This window comes from Podarcis raffonei, chromosome 12, assembly GCF_027172205.1.
Source record: "Podarcis raffonei isolate rPodRaf1 chromosome 12, rPodRaf1.pri, whole genome shotgun sequence".
Lineage (NCBI taxonomy): Eukaryota > Metazoa > Chordata > Lepidosauria > Squamata > Lacertidae > Podarcis > Podarcis raffonei.
Genome location: NC_070613.1, coordinates 58,396,592 through 58,415,020, shown reverse-complemented (window position 1 = coordinate 58,415,020; position 18,429 = coordinate 58,396,592). Strand labels below are relative to the sequence as shown.

Sequence of the window (18,429 nt, the reverse complement as noted above, 5' to 3'; positions counted from 1 at the left end):
TTCAAGACGTAGATTTTTTGCTGGAAAACACTGGAAAACAGTTGACACACTTTGGCACTGTTGTTGAGTGAATCAATGTGAATTGGGGTGATAGCAGTTGCTCAGTTGGTGGGGTGCTGCAAAATGCTACAAAAAAAAACTGCAAAACTTTGGCACAGGCTTGGAGGAGATTCCAAATTATGGGGTTCATAGTTAATTTGCCTCCTTGGCTCCACTAATGTTAACAGATATTACTAGTTTCATTACTGTAACAGTTAATAGCTACAATATGCAGTGCAGGTATGATTCGTTTTGAAATAAGAATATTAGTGAAGAGGCTGCAAAGGAAAAGATACCTGCCGCAACAGCAACAGCAGAAGCCTCTTCCAAAAGCAACCCCCAAATTAGGGTGTGAACATAAGAGCATGTTCCTGTTCACTTTTACCTCTCATTTCATTTTGGTGTTTATAGGCAGCCCTAGAAAAATTGAAAACACTTTAAAAAAAAAACAAGCCCATGAGCTGATGAGGTTCTAAAGTTATTTGTGGTTTAGTTTTTTACTCAATAAATATTTGCAGTATTTATCTGGTGGATTGTTAGTAAGGGTGCCATATTTTAAAAAGTGAAAATCTGAACACAATCCGTATTTTCCTGGCCATTTAAGCTATTTTCCGCCTGGACGTCTGAATCCCAGCTATGTCATGGCAACCCTCCGTTCGACAACCGAGCTTTCACTGTATATGGGTTTGTTCTTTATTTTATTTTAATGTACCTGTCTATTGGAAATATTTAAGTTGTGCACATTATTTTCATGTCTGAACATCTGTTTGCTTGTGAGTCAGACTTTGACCTTCCTTCCCAGGAGATAGGCCTTCATGCTTTAAGATGCAAAGGTTTGTTTGTTTGTTTCTGTAAAATGTATACGCCACTTGATTGTACTTAAAAACCACAAAGTGTTTAGATGTATATTTAATATTTTACGTATTTCATAGAATCATAGACTTGTAGAGATAAAAAGTACCCCAAGAGTTCTCTAGTCCAACTCCCTGCAGTGCAGAAATCCCAAACAGGGTAGGTGGCCATCCAACATCTGCTTAAAAACCTGCAAGGAAGGAGAGCTCACCACCTCTCCTTCTGTTCTCCTTAACATTTAACATGTTCTTACACTTTGATTTTCATCATGACCAATCCTCGTCAGTGAGTTTTTATGGATGGTGGGGCAGGTTATACCAGTCCAAGACGACACAAGTCTGTATATGGATCTTTGCACACAGAGGTGCTACAGATGTGCAAAAAGCAATACAGAAAAAATGGAGACAATGAGGACCATGCAGAAAATTAATGTAATGAAAACTGACAAAAAGGGCTGGTGCAAGTACATCCAGAGTGTGCTTTCCTGTTGAAATGAACCAGGACACCTCAGGGCAGTATTGCTCTCGCACAGCTCCCATTCACTGCATTTTGGCATACACAGGATCATTTTTTTAGTGAATCCTTTGTTGCTGATTGCTGATGCCTTACTGTGCTGTCTCCAGCTATGGCTGCAGCTGCAAACAAAAAACGACAACAACCTCGTAGATAATTGTTGTTAAAATTGGAGTAGTATGGTAACATAAGCTAGGATGTGTCGTATTAGATCTATTATTTTGAAGAATTCTACTGCTTGAGTCTTTGATTTTAAAAAACGAAAATTAAAGGGACTTGTTATTCAAACCAGGAAATTGTGGGTGAGTCTTTTAAAAAGAAAAGAAAAGAAACATCTTTGCAAGAGGAGCAGGGATTAGCAAAAAGTGAAGATTAAAGGCACAGTTAAAATGAGCAAATAGCTCAGAATTCAAAGGAGACAAAGTGGGTGGTAAGTGAGGGAAATGTGTAGGAGTGTCAGAATCAAGGGAAGGAAGATGGACCACTTCATTAAATCCAGAGCATCCTACTTGGCTCAGATCACCAGATGGTCACCTAATGCAAGTACACCCAGACCACAACTGCTGTTAGGGAAATGTGCAAACAAGGGCTAAATCTCCCCTGCCTGTGCAGAATTGTAGAAATTCAGGATTAAAGGGAACAGGTATGGGTCATCCAGATGTGCTCCTGTTGCAAGAGATGATGACAATACGTGATGTATGCATTTAACTTTTTATTTCTTTATATATTTCTTTATATAAACAAATCTAGATCACAGGACTCAAGGTGGCTTTTATTTATTTACAATGTTTGTATTATGCCCTTCATTTACCGACTGCATTCAGGTTTCTTAGTTTTGGCATTATTGGGGATTCTTGTGAGGGAATTCCTGACTTTTCCCTGGTTTAGGTTATTTTGGGCGCAGACCTTTCGGGGCGTCTGCTGCTGATGCCCACTGGCTTACAAAAAAGAAGGCAAATAATAAATGTAAATAAAACAGGATCACATTAATTGTGTCTCAGCTGGATCCAGAGTGCTGTTCTTTCATGGCTTTTTGTTTCTTTGGGCTATTGGAGAAAATGATCAGTACAGAAGCACAGCCTTTTGCGTTGTGGATGCTTCCCAAGGCGGGCTGGTAAAACACACAATTCCCTTCTTAAATGCAGCTAAGTCTAACTTCCAGACATCACAGACAAGGAGTTCTTAGTAATACATCATAAACTCTTCAGAAGGGCATGTCACAGGTCTTGCCCGCTTGCTGTGGTGTTTGTTGCAGGTTTATGTATGATATTTACAGAGTTTAGGGATTTCACTGAAGTATAGAATTGATAGTCCTGGTTATATGCTTAGGTTGGTAGCAGTTAGAGCTTTCCTATTAGTCCTTTTGGGTACCACTTCAATGGAGTTCACTTTGAAATAAATTTGTATTTACTTCTATATGATTGATTGATTGATTGATTGATGGATGGATGGATTGAGCTGAGTTTGTGATCATTGGGTATATTGGGGAAATGAATTAATTTATAATTATAAATTCAAATTTCATATCTTTTAAATTAATTGTGTTGATTGATGGGTGCATTGGGGAATTCAGTGGATTTATATTTATGAATAAATACAGTTCTGTTTAATACCTTTTGGAATTAATTCATTGGGTTATTGATTGGTAGGTACATTAGGAAAATAAATGATTTGTGCTGCCTCCTTTGATTCTGGCACATTTGCAAATTTGTTTAAAAGTGTTACCAAGTTCATAATAGTTTTTTGTCATAGTGGAACCTAAAATTGCAACAATTATCAAGGGGAGGGGGTGTCCATGATTTTTTCTGTGGTTATAAGGGGGTCCTCATAAAGGTTGGCAACAACTGGTCTAACCTACATCACAGAATTCTTGTGAGAGTAAAACAGATGCTTCCCCCCATATATGCTATGATACAAATGATAAATAAATAATAAATATTTCTAATGGTTTGATTAAAAAACCAATGGTTGTCACAAGCCAAGCCACACCAGTTCCACATATGATGTCAAAACAAGGTACAATTTGCTGAAGGGGCTGTGTGATATCTTCTCCAAAGGACAACATGAAATTGTCAGGTAGTTCTTAATTCTTGAAACTTTGTTCACTTTTAAGTAATTAGAGAGATAGAAAGACTAATGCAGCCTCACTGTCAAATTTTGGGATGAAAGTTGGCAGTGAGGAAGAAAAACATGACTCAGAAACTGAATGGATAGGCTTTGCTGTAAATAAATATCTGCGTCACCCCACCATTTAATTTTTGTAGGGATGTTTTAGCATATAAAATAATGTGCCATTTCAGGTTAATTTCTGCCCTGCAGAACTTCATGAAACACTCTCATGTTGACTAATAACAGCAATTTGTCATGTGAACCTATCAAAATAATTGGCTGTGCTTCATCGGCAACGGCTGATCAGTCTGCGTAGCAATACCTTCTGTCACCAAGATGATATACAGTAAGTGCACAGATGTTATTTACGGTATCTCACTAATTCTTCTTGTATTATGGGCTGTATTTCTTCTTGTGCACAATCAGCTTGCCATTTTTAAAATGAGCCCTGCACAAGATCTTCAAATCATTTCCAAATTTATGGGAATAAGTGGGTACTTGAACGATGCTTTAGATGCTTTAAATCATGTTTCCTTTTGAAGTGTGTGGGAATTAGCAAAGTTTTTAATAATGTTGGATTGAGTGATAGGGACAAAAGACCCTTCTGAAATGTAGGTAGTTCCTATTCTAATTATAAAAGCTTCTTAACAGAATGCACAGAAACACACAGTTGCAGCAATGTCTGGCAAATTATTGAACCCGAAGGCTGGAGCCAACTTGTATGCTTTATTCATACCGAATTAACATCCTTTGTAGGGTGTAGATGAGAGTTTTGCAAGCACTAGAGTGTGCAAGCAATACTATTCTATTCCAACAGTGAGTTTCCTGGTGAAAGTCCTTGCCTAGTTTGCACTTGTATTGGAATGAGATTTTGGAATCTTGAGGTGATTAAATGGATTTAAAATAGCAGGTGGGGGGATTCCCCTTTTGAATGCTTCCCTGCATTTTAAAAAAATCCCAGCAATTAAAATACAAACAACACAGCAGGGGGGGGGGGTGAAGTTTCCACCCAGGAAAGGGGACAAAGAGGAATGGCCAGACGGTGCCGCTTCCTTCCCCCCAACAATTGTTATGCCTTGTGTCCTGGGACTCAACCAAGGGAAACCAGAAAACATCCATAGAAGTATAAATGACAGGACAATCTGGTTTGGCTATGGTTTGAACTGTTTCAAGAATAGCTTCAAAAATAGTCCCACTCTAAAAGGGGGAATTATGCATCTGACCACCTTGGTGGAGAGAAGGACAGAAAACAGGACTTTTACCAGTGAATGTCATTTTTTCCATTTTTCTTCTTTTAAAACAGGAATGAAAAATGTCCATATTTCGCAGTCCATTTTACTCTCCAGACCAGGGGTCAGCAAACTTTTTCAGCAGGGGACTGGTCCACTGTCCCTCAGACCTTGTGGGGGGCCGGACTATATGGGGGGGGAGAATGAATTCCTTTGCCCCACAAATAACCCAGAGATGCATTTTAATAAAAGCACACATTCTACTCATGTAAAAACACCAGGCAGGCCCCACAAATAACCCAGAGGTGCATTTTAAATGAAAGGACACATTCTACTCATGTAAAAACACACTGATTACTGGACCGTCCATGGGCCGGCCGGATTTAGAAGGCGATTGGGCCGGATTTGGCCCCTGGGCCTTAGTTTCCCTACCCATGCTCCTGACAGTGATCTGGGTAATGGGAGGTGTACTTTTTAATACAACCAATGAACTTCTTATAGTTTCTATAATAAAGTTGACAATGTCTAGGATAAAGGTGACTCCGTTATTAGAGTGTCTCCACCCCCATCGTTCTGCCCGGACACTGAGGTCCAGCTCTGAGGGCCTTCTGGCGGTTCCCTCACTGCGAGAAGCAAAGTTACGGGGAACCAGGCAGAGGGCCTTCTCGGTAGTGGCGACCGCCCTGTGGAACGCCCTCCCATCAGATGTCAAGGAAATAAACAACTATCTGACTCTTAGAAGACATCTGACAGCAGCCCTGTTTAGGGAAGTTTTTAATGTTTAATGCTGTATTGTGTTTTTAATATTCAGTTGGAAGCCACCCAGAGCGGATGGGGAAACTGAGCCAGGTGGGCACGGTATAAATAATAGATGATGATGATGATGTCAGGTATGCCAAGGCCTTCTGAGAGAGATGTGACATTAAAACATTGAATAGGTCAATTTCCTACTGCTTTTGAGAACTTTTTTATAAGGAGACTATAGGAAAACTTTTACCAAAATGGGGAAACATTTGATTAAAATTTGGTGGGTTTACTGGGTGCTCTCTGTGGCGCAATGGGCCAGTCCATCTGGCTGTTAACCAGAAGTTTGGTGGTTCAAGCCCACCAAGGGATGGCTGTCGGCAGGATTCCTGCACTGCAGGGGAGTTGGACTAGATGATCTTTGGGTTCCCTTCCAACTCTGATTCTGTGATTCTACTAGAGACTAGCTGTGACCCATCGACTCCCTCTTTAAAGCAGAGTTGGTTCTATTAGGAGAAGTGCACAGATCTTTTGGGGAACATAACTCATGTACAATTCTTTTTTTTATTTCCTTTTCATTCTCATCTACCAACCAAATCTTGTATGTGGTTTGAAAGAAAAGCTCAGTTTCTATTATTATTATTATCATTATTGCTCCTCGGGAGGTCCATTAAAATAGGATATATCATTTTCCATTTGATTAGATTGCATTTAGCTAGCAATTTCGATAGCTAGCTGTCACTTTCAAAATACTGTCAAACTCTTATCTTCTTTTATTATTGCACTTCTGTTATTACAACAATAAGATTAGGGAAGATCAAAATATAGAAGCGGAATGTAATTGGTATCAAGCAGAATATTCTGTAATGTCATAGAATGGTGATTGATGGGTATGCAAACATAAAATGTTAATATCTTCAATTTATTGGGACGTTTGCTAGAAATTGTAACAGGTAAAAACCAAGCCTTTCTAAGCCCTTTGGTGGAACTCAGCTTTGGCCACGTTATGCCCATTTTTGGTTTATGGCTGCCCCGAAATGCTTCCATCAAAAAGTGAAGAGTTTGTTTTCTCTTAAAGTTGCTAGAAGCCCTTCTCAATGTAAAAAAAGGTAAAGAACCCTGGACAGTTAGGTTCAGTCAAAGGCAACTATGGGGTTGCAGCAATCATCTTGCTTTTCAGGCTGAGGGAGCCAGTGTTTGTCCACAGACAGCTTTCTGGGTAATATGGCCGGCAGGACTAACCACTTCTGGCGCAAAGGTTTACCTTCCCGGCAGAGCAGTACCTATTTATCTACTTGCACTGGCGTGCTTTCAAACTGCTAGATTGGCAGGAGCTAGGACTGAGCAACGGGAGCTCACCCCAATTGCGTGGATTTGAACCGCCAACCTTCGGATCGGCAAGCCCAAGAGGCTCAGTGGTTTAGACACCTTTCTCAACACTAGTAATGTACAGTGGAGCTTGCTTTGTTTTCCTTTGTTAGAAAATAACTTGAAACATCCCAGTTCTTTAGAAAAATCAATGGTGGCACCTTGTTTTAAGACAAGCAGGTCTAGTCCTAGTCAAGCTCCTGAATGGGACACCAGTGGGAGCCCCATGTAAGAACAGTATGTGAATGTTTTTTAAAGTTCAGCAGTCTGATATTCTGTCTTTCTGAACACATTATATTATTTCAAGAAGCTTGTGAGGCATGTTCCATGGTGAGAGCTGGTGCCTTAGAAAGCCCTTTTATGCCATTTTAGACAATTTGTCTAACTGACCTAGTGTTGTCTTCTCTGAGTAGCAGTGGCATTCCTGAGTTTGGAGGAGAGGTCTTTCACATCACCTACTGGGTCCTTTTAACTGCTTCATGGCTGAGTGGGCATTTGAACCAAATTCCCAGTCCAATCCAACACTCCACCCGAGCAGCACCACTGACTTTCATGCCAGCAACAGAATAAATTAAAATATTGTATCAAAAGACAAGACTCATGTATGTGATGGCACCTACCCTTCATTGTTGTTGTTTTTTAAAAATTTCCCTGCATGTTGAAATTCGACTCTTTTAAATTAACTTTTTAATTACTGCTTATGTGTCTTGCTTTCATAATGTGTGGCTAAGTTAATAAGATGAAAAATTGTGAAAGAATGGAAGTCCACTCATGGTGATGTTTCCCTGAAAAGTTTGTTTAAAAATACATTGAGTTTGATTTGTATGCCCACAGTTAATTTGCATTAAGTATGTGGAGAATTCAAAAAATGCAGCAATCAGAGCTGGAGATGAAAAGATTAGTAATAGTGAACGCAATGCCTTGCTGTGCAACTCCTGTCCCAACCCTGTATTCATAAGGAAGCCCTTTCAAGGATTACACTGACACAGATTTTTTGAGTAATTACTCTCATGGGATGGAAGACTTCAGCTAGCTCAAAAGGCGTTTGCTCTTGAAATTCATTCCTGTGGATTTCTTTTTCAGACATATGGCTGCTCAAGTTGTAAGATCAGTTCAATATTTTGGTTACAGTCTAAGAAATAGACTTTGATGCCAGTCAGGGGCTTCATTTTCTTTTTATAGTATAATAGATTACATTTCAAAAGGTGCGGTAGTACGGCAGTAAAAAAAACAAACACAGCTCACCCTGTTTCTTCCACCTAAAAATCAAAATCAAAATTGCTCTTTATATAGTAATGCACTCACACAAAGAAATATTAATGATAGTCCAGAAAGATTAATAGTCCAAATAAATATTAATGATAGTCCATTAATTAACGATTAATGATACTGTTGAACTACCACATGAACATCAGTTGTCTTTTCACTGCTATTTTCCTTGTCCATTCAAGAACATATTTTGCTGTTGTTTACACAAATGCAGGCACAAAGCAATGACCAGGAAGCCAAAGACACCATTAAATACCTCAGAGTCTTTTAAGGCGTGAATATCCCATTGACACCAGAAGAATTTGTGCATATTTATACTTCACAGTAATGTACTTCACACTATTTATCTTCTCTTGTTTCATGTACAGTACACCAAATTCCATGTGGAATCTGAGATCTGGCCTATGCAGGCATTTCATCTGTACCAAAACATATTTATTTCATATACATATGTACTACCTAATACTTCAGATGCTCTGTATTATATTATGATCCCTATGTTGCCAGCAATCTTCTATTGAGTTAATCTAGCATGAGTAACATGCCAAGCACTCCAGGGGATAACGGTATGTAGATTTGTATTGGCTTGAGCTGAAGACCCATCTTTAGCATGGATTGCTGTATAGCTTTGGTCAAGCCTCTCTTGTAGCCTCTGTTCCTCGTATGTCAGATGGGAGAATTAAACACCTCCCTCACAGAGTTTTTATAAGGATGAACTAGAGAAGGACTGTAAATTATCAAGGCCATCCAAAGAACTATAGTAGTAATGTGGAGACCCATGGGATTTTTCAGACGTTTGGTAGACCAAAGGCATTGGAGAACCATACTCATGCTTCACGGAGTAGATTTCCATCCTGTGTTGGGAAGCATCCAGACATCACTTTCAGAATCAAGGTAAAATATGTGCTAGCATAAATTCAGCAGGAGTTCGATGAAATGATCCAAAGTATAGAATAAGGGGAAACGCAAGGGAGAATGGGAGCTGAAAGCAAGGAATACAGGTGGGCACAGAAGTCCGGATTTGTAGGCAATAGATCCCTAACATCTTGGTGTTTATATATGACTCCTAGCAGATTTAGAGATTACTTTGGGAACTAGTCACAGCTTGGGAAATAACTGACAGAAAGTGGAGAGGTTTCCTACTTCCTAAAGCTGTGAATCACATTTGGATGACTTCTGTACATAACCTAGGATTTTTTAAAAACCTGAAAGCTAACAGACCCAGATTTCTAATGCCAGGAACACTTGCACTTCAGAAAGAATTTTAGAAATCTCATGGGAGCCATGGAAAAATAACAAGAATGGAATAAACAAAGAACAGTACTTAAATACATAATAATAATAATAATAATAATAATAATAATAATAATAATAATAATTTATTACTTATCCTCCGCCACTCTGGCTGGGTTTCCCCAGCCACTCTGGGCAGCTTCCAACAAGAGATTAAAAAAACATCAGTCATTAAAAACTGCCCTAAACAGCATGCAGCAGAGCTAGCACATGCTCTGGTTGCATTGTCCCCACCAAAAACATTATGTATCAGTTGAAGTATCTGAACCGTCTTCAAAGGCAGCACCACATTGAAAACGTTACCATAGTGTGATCTAGATCTTACTTGAGCATGCATTGCTGAGACAAGCTCCAGTTGTCCTATATAGTGTTGTAGCAGGCGTATTAGTCAGTTTGTAAAAAGAATACGTTGTTGTTGTTGTTTAGTCATGTCTGCCTCTTCATGACCCCATGGACCAGAGCACGCCAGGCACTCCTGTCTTCCACTGCCTCCCGCGGTTTGGTCAGACTCATGTTGGTAGCTTCGATAACACTGTCCAAGCATCTCGTCGTCTGTCGTCCTCTTCTCCTAGTGCCGTCCATCTTTCCCAACATCGGGGTCTTTCCCAGGGAGTCTTCTCTTCTCATGAGGTGGCCAGGTATTGGAGCCTCAGCTTCAGGATCTGTCCTTCCAGTGAGCACTCAGGGCTGATTTCCTTAAGAATGGATAGGTTTGATCTTCTTGCAATCCATGGGACTCTCAAGAGTCTCCTCCAGCACCAGAATTCAAAAGCATCAATTCTTCAGCGATCAGCCTTCTTTATGGTCCAGCTCTCACTTCCATACATCACTACTGGGAAAACCATAGCTTTAACTATACGGACCTTTGTTGGCAAGGTGATGTCTCTGCTTTTTAAGATGCTGTCTAGGTTTGTCATTGCTTTTCTCCCAAGAAGCAGGCGTCTTATAATTTCATGACTGCTGTCACTATCTGCAGTGATCATGGAGCCCAAGAAAGTAAAATCTCTCACTTCCTCCATTTCTTCTACCTGTGCTGCTGCAAATTGCTGAGTTCAGGAGGACCCATAAGCTATGAACTTAGCCCTCTAAGGGGAGTGCAAGCCCATACCTTAGCCACAGTAATTCTACAGCAGGTCCCAAATGCACTCCTGTTTCAGTGGAGTGATTTTCTGTTGGTTGGCATCAGCCTGTCTCAGGAGACAATGGAAGAGTTAATCTTCAGGGATGAAGTCAAATGGTTAGAGAGTTGCAGTGCTTGCTGTGCCTGTAGAGACCAATACGGGAGGGACACGTTTTGGTGGAGTGGATGGAGGCAGATGAAGGAACCCGGTTTTGCTGCTACAGGTGCACCATGGCTTTTCCTCTTTCTGTGTTCCTCCCAGCAGTCATTCCTTCTCTGGTCACTGCTGTGGATACATGACCCTGACTGGTTGTCTCCAGGCGCCGTGGTCATCTGCAAGGGATTCCCAGAAGGCAGGATTGATGGTGACAGCCTTCAAGTCAAATATATTTGTAACACAGAGTTGGTCTACCAGCATGCCTGTTGCTGGAAGCCAGTTCCCTATAAAGCACGTCCTTTGGGATCCTGCCATCTGGCCAAACTAGGTCACCACATTCTCCTCCTGTAGCACCAGTGGAACTTATTTGGGCCTTGGCACCACCTGCCTGTGGCAATTTCTCAGTCTAGCCTGGAGCTTTCTTGTGCATATCACTGACTGAGAAAGTGGCACACATAATTTCAGGCAGAATGTATGTAGCCCCCTGTGAAGTTTACATTGCAAGAATTACATTGTTTTGCTGCCCTTCATCATACAACAGAATTTTCAGAGGAAGCATTACAATTAGAGACTTCATGTTGCTTGAATGCACTATCATTGGAAGGCTGCTAGAGTTAACATTTCACAGGTGGGGGTATAATTGAACCCTTTAGTGAGAGTAATGGGAGATTTTCAAACAAGTTATTGTACTACTGTGCAACTGTTTGGTGTTTTCCAAAGTTAATAAAATTGTGTCCCCTCTCCAAGCATACTAAGTCTTCCATGCCTTTCCCTAGAAATTGTTGTGGGTACACCTGCCCATCTCCTACATCTTCTTCACCTGCCCAGCTCCTTAACCATGTGTGTGCATCATTAATCCTCAGGCTCCTACTCATCCCAGTCCCCACACCATTTAATCTCCCACCTGAAATAACTGGGGCTCCCACATTTGAGCCAGGCCCAGCATTAGCCCCAGTAACCCCAGGTCAGGTAGCTGCCAAGCCTCCATTGCCACAGGAGTGGACATCAGCATGCACACCTGAGCCAGCCTCTGTGCTGCAAGCCAACAAGCCAAGCAGAATGCTTCACCCCACCCCAAATCTTGCTGGTATCATAAATGCATCTCTTCTAAGAGAGGAGGTGTTATTTGGCTGTTGTGATTTTGGTTGTATAGTGGTTTTTATGTTTATCTTTTCTGTGAACCGCCCTGAGACCTCCAGGTATAGGGCGGTATAATAATAATAATAATAATAATAATAATAATAATAATAATAATAATAATAGTGATATAAATTGTTCAGAAGGTTTGTTCCATCTTTCTGGTCCTTTTTTACATTTTGAAAGCTTATGCAATAATTACAGTCTTTTAAGGAAAGAAGAGGTAGTGTTAAGAAAGAGACCTTGAAACTGATGTGGAAAAACTCTTTTGCTGCTGCAACTGTCATAATAAATATATGTTGTAAAAAATCCACAGTCAACCAGAAACCAGATGCTGTCTCAGAGAGTTAACTACTTTGAAAAATAACACTTCAAGATAGGGAGGAAGAAGGGCGAAGGAGCCAGCATCTGCTGAAGTTAAAAGTTTCAGCAGCAGAGGGGCTGGGGGAGCAGTTGTCAGATTTGACAAGTTCATATAGCTCTTGGTTTGAGGAGGTGTGCAGTGTTTCCATACGTTTTGTGCCTTATGCCAGTGGCCAGGGCCGGGCCAGCCATGAGGCAAGGTGAAGCAACCACTTAAGGTGCAGGGTCTACATGGGCAGCAGATCCCATTGTAGATCTTTATTCTGGGCTGACCCACCCATGAAGCAAGGTAAGGCGACCGCCTCAGGCAGGAGCAGATTAAAGCAGCCAGAAGCCCTGGGCTAGAAGACCTTGGGAAAACCAAACTGAATAGCCTTTGATCGTGAGAAACAAAAAATCATTCTCTTCTTTATCTACTCATTGAAAGTAGAGCATTACTGAAACGTTAGCATTGATAAAAAGATTGTTTATTAATTTATAACCTTTAATAAGTTTATAGAAGTAGGGAAATAATTAAGACATTCACATGGAACATTCACAGAGGAATCATAGCTATGTTATAAAATTATACTATATAAGAAGTCAGAACAGTTTCTTTCAAGCAAACTTATCAATTATATCAATAAAATCAGTAAATCACAGTTCATCATTTTCTATGCCGACAATGCTTAGATCAGGCAATTGGTCTTGGGACATTGTTGACCATGGATCATTCTTTATCCTCTAGTCTAGAAAATGATCTTTCACCATTAATGTTATCATTAAACACAGGAACAATCTGAAATTTGTTTCCACATTAGGAAAAGCTGTGTGAACTTTCTCCTGGAGTATGATTTGATACATGTCTTGGTGGCTGAAATTTTATTTTTCAGGGTGAGCTTCTTTGATGTACAGGTGGAAGTGTAGATATTAAACAACATGGGGGATAGGATTGAGCCCTGCGAAACCCCACATTGAAGCATTCCTCAAGTAACACCCTCAGATACATAACGTCCATGTTTACAAGTTGAAGAAAATGAAGTAGACCACACTGAGCAGTCTCCACAGACTGAAAAACAACTAGCTTACATACAAAATGCCGCCTCCCAAGAACTTCAAGGAGAACTGTTGTCAGTAACTACCACTAGAAGTACGGAAACGTCTGGAGAAAGTGACAATGAAATGACAGGACCTAAAACCAAAGAATTAACACAAAGTGCTGAAGGAACATGTCACAAGATAGTTACACCAAAAGAAGCAGTTCTAGCTCATTACTGTCCTAAAAGAATTTGAAAGCAAAGCCAATGATTTCAGCAGAAACTTCAGGTAGTGCAGAATTCAGCAGCCAGGTTTTGACCCATAAAGCTTAAAGGGCTCAGGACTGCAATACCTCAAGGACCACCTCTTTCCATATGAACCTACCTAGACCCTGAGATCATCTTCTGAGGCCCTCCTTTGAAGAGCGATCCAGAGGGTGGCAACATGAGAAGGGGCCTTCTCTGCAGTGGCTCCCCATTTGTGGAATGCTCTCCTGGGGAAGTTAGCCTGGCGCCTTCATTACACACCTTTAGGTGCCAGGCAAAAATGTTCCTTTTTAACCAGGCTTTTGGTTGGTCTATTTGACACCCTATACCCTTTTAAAATGTGGCTCTTTTCGGGGGGGGGGTGTTATTGGGTTATTGTTTTTATTCTGTTTATATACATTGTGATATTTAATGTGAACCGCCCTGAGACCTCCAGGTATAGAGCGGTATATAAACTCAAATAACAACAACATAGGGCTATTTCTGCCTGCTGTACAAAGCAATATGACATGGTTGCCTTTAAATGTTGTGTTCTTTTTGTCACTTTCATTTACTAGCACCACTTTCATACTGCTTACTCATTATTATTTTCACAAAAAGTCAAAATTAAATATTATTGTGATTCACAGTGATATAAAAGGATACTCACTTGTTCTCAAAATGCACACTATAATGATAGACAATGATCTGAACACTTATTGCTTCATATCTAACTTTATAATTTGATTCTAAATAGTTTTAAAGCCTCTGCAAACTTTACTAAACAGTAGCTGTTATACAGTCATGGGCTCGTATGTCATGTGCTTAATGTTACTAAGCAACTGAGCCTAGGTAGTAAAATCTACATGCTTTAAAAAAAGAAAATTGCAAGAGGCTGAGGCCACTCTAGATTATGAGGCCCTGGGCTACAGTCCACTCTGAATGTATGTATATCAGGCACTGGTCCTTCTGGAGTTGTAGAAACCCAGCTCCCATTAGCCCTGGGCAGCGTGGCCAACAGCCAGGCATGGTGAGGCTACATCCGAGAACCACAGACTCCCTGTCGCTGTCACAAAGCATCATTATCAAACAGCTCTGTGCCAAAATTTTTGACAAACAGTTGTTTTTCACTGATAAGCTTTACTACCTGTTTAGTCCTACCAATGGCTGGCTGGCTGGTTGGTTGGTTGGTTGGTTGGTTGCTTTAAAATGTGCTCACAATTACCCTGCTGAGTATGAAACCACTCGTTTACATGAATTATGCCTCAGTATTGTCCTCCCAGGCTTTTGGGAGAGAGGAACAGGAGAACGGTGCCAACATATATTATGGAGGTTTTTGGATTGGACTCCATGTCTAACAGCGGCTTGTAAAACACCTATTTATGTGGTCACTTGTGGCGAGCAGGAATCAGTAAGAGCAGCTCAGCTGTCAGGAATGGGCCAGCTCCTAGTGGAACTTTACAGCCGGCTGCAGAACAGAGAGGTTTAGATTTGACACAGGTGGAACAGCAGCCAGGGCCCAGTGCGACTCCCTCGGACATTGGAATGCCGGTTGCCTAGAGAACAACTGAGAGTGGGCTGGAACACAGCCAAAGCTCTCAGGAAGCTCAAACAGGTGCAAACAGACACAGAGACAGTCTAGATCAGCAGTTCTCAACCTGTGGGTCCCCAGATGTTGTTGAACTACAACTCCCATCACCCCTAGCTAGCAAGGCCACAGGTCAGGGGTGATGGGAGTTGTAGTCCAACAACATCTGGAGACCGACAGGTTGAGAACCTCTGGTCTAGAGGAACAGGAAGAGGTTGGAGCTGATCCAATAAGTCTGAAGAGTTGGCAAATGGGAGGGCTGCTGGACAGGAAGCAAAACAAGAGATGTAAGTTGCAAAAGTTCAATATCTTCTGTAGGAACCGGAGAGAGTCTTCAGAAGGGTCATTTTGAATGATAATGTCGGCAGCTTTGTTAGAGCCACCCAGAGCTATCTGTTTGTTTTTGCAATAAATTGTCAGTGTTTGTAAAAAGCAAAAAAAGGAGGAAAAGGTTCTGACCTCCCTTTGTCTCCTCAGCCTAGTCCTCGGACCCTTGTCGGCACAAAAAGAGTCCACGAGAATATCCTTGCAGAGTTTTATTCTTAAAAGTCTTTGTGCAAAACATGACTGAATAACTATACACACCAGCACTAACCAACCAACCCAAACACCAGCCTCAGCACAAACTAACATTTCTCACTTATATATACAACTTGGTGCAGACCGCTGAGTCATGCTGACCCAGCTTTATTCGCATTAAAGAAACAGCAGCCATTTTAGCCATGACATAAATCCTCCTTTTTAATTACCTACCCTTACTGTGTTATCAAGCTGGAACTTGGACTCCTGACATCGACAGAGTGTAATTTCTTCCATTGGGGGGGCACCTTTGTGTCACAAAAACTAACAAAACATACATGTGGGCAAGTGGACTAGTAAAATTATTTGTCAGCTAATAATTTCTGTGGACTTATTTCCAAGATCAATGAAATGGTTTTATGTCAGCTCAGCTTTTCTGAGTGCTGAATGCCACTGTATTCTGCCTACAGACACCAGATTAAATCTGCAAGGAAATGGATTTAAAAATGTCAACCAGTGCCAAAGTAGTGAAGCAAAGAGTGCTGATGGGGTTTTATATCTTATTTATAAACCAGTATCTGTAAACTGCTTACTTGTCTGGTACTCTGGAGCAAGAAAGAGAGAGAGACCCTGGGGGAAAACAGTCTTTATTTTTTAATCTGAGAGTAAAAGTGACCTCTTTGTCATTCTTCTAGTTCCAGCAGCTTATGTTGGTCCTGAAACACCAGCTGTCCTCTTGGTTTCATTCTTTCAAGAAAAGCTGTTATAGGCAATGGGCTGTTGAGATTGAGAGCCTAGAGGTTAATTTCTTAGAAACAGCAAAAGATTGTATTTTAAAAGTCGCCGTATATTATAGATTCTCTCTGCAACTACAAAGACAGCGCTTTTCTTCCATAAGAGGGCACCTCATGTGGACAAGAATAAGCACAGTAGTTGTTCCATCTGGTCGTTCCTTCTGCATGGTCACATCCCATCCTGCGCTGGATGTGACGTTTGAGATGCAACAGTCGTGTGGATGTATGTATGATCCAGTTCTGTCCCAGGCCTGCACCACCTCTTCCTGGAGCCCTCAGCATCACCATGAGGAGGTACCTATATCAATTTGCCCTTCCCATGTGTCAGTAGAATTTGGGGTGTTCCTAAAGCAGTGTGGGTTGCAAGCACACAGAAGTGGCAGTCACGCTTGCCAGGCAATCAGTAACACGTGGACTTGCAAATCACAAATTATCCCACAAGCAGTAGTTGTTATTTCAGTAACTGTTACCAAACACATTACATTTTCTCACATGAACTCATGTACATGCACAGTCAACAAGTAGACTGAGGCCATATTTATATGTAAGAGAAAAATACTGTGTCATTCCTCAGTAACTTACCAAGGAATTTAGGTGGCCCTGAGAATTCTAATAAATATCCTGTGATCCCAACAGATAATTTCTGTATTTACTCAAATCTAATGCTCACGTTTTTTGGCCAAATAATGTTGTGAAAATTAAGGTACACATTAGATTCGATTGCACACTTATATTTGCCAGCAAATACTTTTTGGTTTCAAGGTTTTGAAAATTGAGGTGCATATTAGATTCAGTGGCACATTAGACTCGAGTAAATACGGTATATTTGCAAGTCTGGATTTAGTTATCTGCTGGCAGATGATGCTTTACTTTTTGAATTTCTGGACCTATATTTTTTAAAGCTGTCGTCTTTTGTTTTATTAGCCTTTCCTGAGCTTTAAATGGTATGTTCAGACTCATAATATAGGGGGGCTCACTGGTGAGAACCTAATTTTCTTATCAGTCACTACAGTACAAGGTAAAAGTATGAAATGAATCATATATGGATAGAGCCACAAAGCCTTTAAAGAGACCTTGAAGTAGTGGGTGAAGGAAACTCTAAATCTAGCAACTGTGGTCCTTATTATAATTTATGACGCTATATAGGTATTTTGTATCCTTGAAACCTCATTGAATGGCGACTTTATATGGTGGACATACTTCACTATTCCTTACTCAGCTCTTTAGCAGCAGCTTAGGAACTGTTTGAGCACTGAATTAAGAGATGCGAACTTGTGTATTGCTCCATTTTAACTTAATCTTGACACCTATAACTTAGTGCAGTATGTAAGGAGTATTATTTTTTAAAAAAGAAAAGAAATACTTAAAACAAACTCACCAAGCTATAGGAAAACGATGTTTTTGTGCCCTCTGATTCAAGCATTCCATAATAGCTGAGCTATAGGTAGGGGGCTAAAATCAGCAAATAGTTCTAGGCAGGGTGCTGAGCTTCAGAAACTTAGCTTGCTAAAAACCTTGGAAAGTCATGTGAGCGATGGAGCTTCACAAGCTTTCCTCCATTGTAGGTTGTCCTTTTCATCATGATGCCATGTTCAGTGTCAGTGTCCACCACCTCAGCCATTCGCTGGTCTCATTATGAGGCGGGACCTGGAAAGAAGCTCCCCTTTTCTGTAGGAAAAAATGGCAATTATTGTCAATGATGGCAGCCTTTGGAAGTAGATTTGCTGCTCCTTTTCTTATAGTAAGGCACCAGCAGTTAATTTTCTTCATTTAAGACCTTTTGCTGTTATACTTCCTCCACAATAAATATTAATAAAATAAGAGGACCAGAGTTAAGAAAGTGTATTTGATATGAACACCTTTGTTTATGCTACAATACAGATAAGGATACAGTGGTACCTCGGGATGCGAACAGGATCCATTCCAGAGCCCTGTTCGCATCCTGAATAGAACGTAAGACGCGACGGTACGTCTGCGCGGGTAGTGTTTTGCCGCTTCCGCGCATGCACATGACATCAATTTGAGCGTCTGTGTATGTATGAGCGGCGAAACCTGGAATTAACGCGCTCCATT

The 18,429-nt window shown here is 40.8% G+C and overlaps 1 protein-coding gene and 1 pseudogene across 12 annotated transcripts in view; both read left to right on the top strand.

Annotated features, from left to right (window-relative positions):
• The window catches only part of TPK1 (thiamin pyrophosphokinase 1), a 259,313-nt gene that overhangs the window by 138,350 nt on the left and 102,534 nt on the right, over positions 1–18,429 (top strand). The gene's annotated exons all lie outside the window — the stretch shown is intronic.
• LOC128398501 (cytochrome c oxidase subunit 7C, mitochondrial-like) lies at positions 17,172–18,236 on the top strand (annotated as a pseudogene).